General features: G+C 33.5%; 1 long non-coding RNA gene across 1 annotated transcript; it reads left to right on the plus strand.

Moving 5' to 3' along the window:
• Positions 1–6: 6 nt before the first annotated feature.
• LOC124889291 lies at positions 7–1,025 on the plus strand. The gene is made up of 2 exons (XR_007048153.1): positions 7–363; positions 843–1,025. It is a non-coding gene; the product is annotated as an uncharacterized LOC124889291 (long non-coding RNA).
• The last annotated feature ends 3,373 nt before the right edge of the window (positions 1,026–4,398 follow it).

The following is a 4,398-nucleotide window of genomic DNA, read 5'->3' on the forward strand; positions in this document are numbered from 1 at the left end:
GAGGGTGTGATCGGAGTAATCGAGAGAGACGGCGAGAGAGAAGAGAGGATCGGAGAAGAGAAGAGAGCCATATATACATAGGCACCGTAGAAAAGAGAGAAAAATCAGAGGGAGACTAAGAGAGGTCCATTTTCGGCGTCCCGATTATGCCAGAGTTTCCGCGATAAATCAAGCGCGGATTCTGACCAAAAAAATAACGCAAACGGGTCTGGGTCTTCCTCAATTTTGATTATGGTTCTGGTTGGCAAAATAGTAGAGTTGATCGAGGTTGGAAATTAGTCCGTATTGGGGTTCGATTGAGGTTTTCGGATGCGGTTTCGACTTTTGGTCACATAATTTGGCATAATAAAAGCTTCAATTGAGGTCCATTTCTACTTTTTCCTCTTTTTATTTCATTGTTGATGGAATATGGTGCATTAGATGGAATCTCATGTGTTGTTTGATCTTGATTGGTGATGAATTGCTACTTTGATATTGACTTGTTACTTAATTTTGTTGAAGAGTAGCTGTGGATCGTTGAAATAGAAATCGTTAATTGTGAAAATTTAGTGTTAAAAGGGAAGTTGGGACGGAATGGAGAAATTGATAAAAGTGGAATGTAGATTAACTTTTGTTTATTATTGTTTAATTCGGAATAAGTATGAATGTGATAGATTTATGACCTTTTGAAATGGATAGGCAATATAGGCTCGGGTAGGCAAAAATTTAGGAGTGATGTGTTTATTGAATGTTTTGAATGTTTAAATGTCCGTGTGAATGTTTGTTTCTAGTTTATCACATTTAATTCAAATATATTCATTTAGTCGGGGAATACCCCGAGGCTCATTATATTTATTCAACAGGGAATGCCCTGTCGTATCATGTTGGCGGAAGATGGTCTTGATGAAGGCCTGCGGCGTCGGGTAAAACATTGGAGCATAGTTTAGGATTAATCTAGAATAGGATTTATCTTTTCGTATTTTTTATTTTTGGATTGTATAACTCAAACTGGACACTATATTTTTATTCGTTTTGTTTTGTTTGTTTGTTTGATTGTTTTTACGTGTTTTTGTGTGATTTGTACATTCGTAGTGGCTAATTTCAAATTAGCCGATAAACTCTCCCAAGCGACCGTGGTCGAACCACGGGATCGAGGGGTGCTTAACACCTTCCCCTAGGTCAACAGAATTCCTTAGTTGGAATCTCTGTTTGCGGATCAGTGTTAGAGTCAAAAATCGTTTTTCGAAAAAGGATTTCCAAAGGTGACTTCGAACACCAGATTTATGCCAAGTGCCGACTCTGAGTTTTGAATGTAAATAATCCATTTCGAAAATAAATCTTCATTTTTATCACTTTAATAATAAAAATTCTTTCAAACTTAAAATCATATCTTTTGGAGTAAAAAGGGGCGTGACAATATGAATCATAGAAACTTACAGTTATATTATTGATAGTGCTGATTTAAACTTCTGACACTGTTACAGGGAAGCCAGTACAGTTGCGGACATTCTCGCTAAATGGGCTTCACGCATAGATGCTCCTGTTGTCTATGATAGCTTTGATCAAATTCCAGGGGTGCTAAAGGTCCTTACTTTTCTGTAAAAATCTCAAATGTGTAATTGTAGGATCAGATATGATATGGTCAACTTTTGTTGTTCGCCTAATATGTATAGTTTTAAGCAGGGGAGCTAAGCATTCTTTTTTTGCCTGATTGCTTGCACTCTTATGATATATACTTGGGGTATGGTCTAGTCCCCCCACCCCCTTGATTTCTAGTGATTTTTTAATTTGTGTCACCGATTTATGTATTTTCAAGATTGCAATTTTATTGACTGACTTAGAAAGTTTGATCTATTTTGGTATATTTATGGTAGCGCTAAGTATAGGCCAGTTTCTAGAATTTTAAAAGCATATCAGATTTTAAAAATCTTTAAATATAGTTCAGTAAAGTTTGAAGGAAATGATCTAGAAAACTAAAATTTAAGTTTTGACAAGAAACAAGTCTTTTGTTTGGTAGATAATATTGGTGAAGCTACCATGAAGCTACAAATTTAGAAGTGGAGAGCAATTTGAATAAATGACCTTAAATCTTAGTCTACTAACCCCTAATGGTATTGTTACTCAACGGTAAATATCCCAACTTCTTATTTTCAGCTAAAACAATGAAATATTTGCAATGTCAATAACTTAATACAGAGTGAATGTGTTCGGATGCTTATTATTTTTGTTTTCGCTTCTTTCTTATTCCTTTTTCCCTTTCATGAAGTCGTAAATTTTAATATTTGATGCTCGTCCCTAAAATAGGCACCGTCGTTGTTCGCTACTCTTACTGAAGTTGTTTACATTGCGGGTATGTATATTGAAGGATAATCAAACATGTACACCAAACTTAATGTCTGAGTGAGACATACCAAACTTATCAGATATTAGTTGATTTTTGAAGAGTCTGTGTTTCATTGGTCCTCGGAAATTATTCAGTTTAAAAAATGAAAATAAAAATTGAGAGTATGCATAAGTTTGTGTTGAGCAAAGGAAAGGGATCCTTACCGTTCTTTGCCCTTGATCTTTGTCGTTTTAGTCCTTTCTTCGTTCAAGTTAAGTTTGAGATAAAGTTTATTTTATTTGAAAGTGTGTAATTTAAAAGTTAAGGTTTCAAGATTTTCGAAAGAAAGTGTTGGTGCTTAACACAACACTACAAGAAAAGAGAGTTTTGAGCCACTACACAAATAAGACCGTAAATTTTAACTAATTACTACAATTTTGGTCTTCATAATATATTTTTTAGTTTGATATTTTACTTTGGAACTAAATTTTATAGTTCACGTAGTTTTGAACAACATATCATATTGTTCAATTGAATACTATAGTTTCAAAGCAAATATTGTATTTTAATATTAAATACTACTATGATTTTTGATATAAAAGGTGGATTTTAAGGAAAATAATATAGTGTGTAATATTTTGTTGGATAGTACGAATTAGGTTAAAGTATGAAAATAAGTATCTTTTATTGGAAGTGTATTTATGTTTTCCCCAAAAATGAATAGAGTCTAACTTATAAAAAAAAATACAAATAAATGGAAGACGGATATTAATAAAAAATAATAAATTGTGACATGTTTTGTTGGATAATGCTAATATCATTAGGATAGATTATGTAAATCACTCTTATTGGTAGTGTATTTATGTTTTGTTCCCAAAAATAAATAGAAGATGAATTTTAAGAAAAATAATATATAGTGTTATTTTTTGTTGGATGGTGCTAATTAGGATAGATTATGAAAGTCTCTTAAATTGAAATTGCATTTATGTTTTTTTCCAAAAATAAATAAAACCAACATATAAATAAACCTATCATACAAACATTCAAATCACCGGCAGAAGAAGAAATCAGTACTTTGCAATCAAATTCCCAAAGGTATATGTTCCTTTCTGCTATGTATGTTTTATTTTTCAATAACAACGATTTCGTACAATTTCATATGCACGACAAGAATTGTTGTCATGACTTGAGCAGAGACCCAGGTAGCAACGAGCATCCCAAACCATAAAAATGTCCGAGCGCCCTTTTTCAACTGATTGTCATATACACAAATCATATACTCTAAAGAAATGCGGAAAAACATAGAAAAACGAAAACATGGTCATTCTTTTAATCCAACTAATCATTACGAATATAAGTTCATAAGCATTCAGAAACACTTAACATCAGTCTGTGAAATCTCTAATAATACGATAATGAAATCTGAAAAGTGGGACAAGGCTCCCAGTCGGACCATGATCTAAAAATCAAATAACAATGTTCCATAAACAGGACTTCCGAAATAAGGTAGGCTCACTAAATGCAAACTTCTGACAACCAATCTACAGCTTAGCGGGACCCCGAGACTAAGCCTCAAATTTTAAAATATAGGGGGTCAATACAAATGTACTGGTACGTAGAACAATCCAAAAACGAGATACAGTTTTATATAATATAAGTGAGAGCATTTCATAAAACATGTCAATAGAAAATATTTGAAATCACATGGGCATAATTAGTAGGTTTCAAAATATATGTAAGAATGTCAACTCGACTCTTTGTCTTACTTCTGAGCTAGGTGGCACACCCTACATCTCTACAATCCCACGGCTATATGGAATCTGCCTTTAACTCGGAGGCTAATCCTTCAATCCAAGTTTGCCGCAAGGGACGGAGTCTCTAAATCTAACACGCCAAAGGACACAAGCGCAACATAAAATCCCTATCTTGGAACATCATAAACCCGTATCGGCAAAACATGATTTCCAGAAACAAGCCTTTACACTCGAATGCCTTATTTGGATAACCACCTACCTCTCTTTAAGATCATTTTTAACCTCTTTAAGACATGCATCTCTTGTGAAATCAAAATCTGAAAAATCTTATTATGTTATGGC

The sequence above is a fragment of the Capsicum annuum genome, chromosome 12 (genome assembly GCF_002878395.1).
Source record: "Capsicum annuum cultivar UCD-10X-F1 chromosome 12, UCD10Xv1.1, whole genome shotgun sequence".
Lineage (NCBI taxonomy): Eukaryota > Viridiplantae > Streptophyta > Magnoliopsida > Solanales > Solanaceae > Capsicum > Capsicum annuum.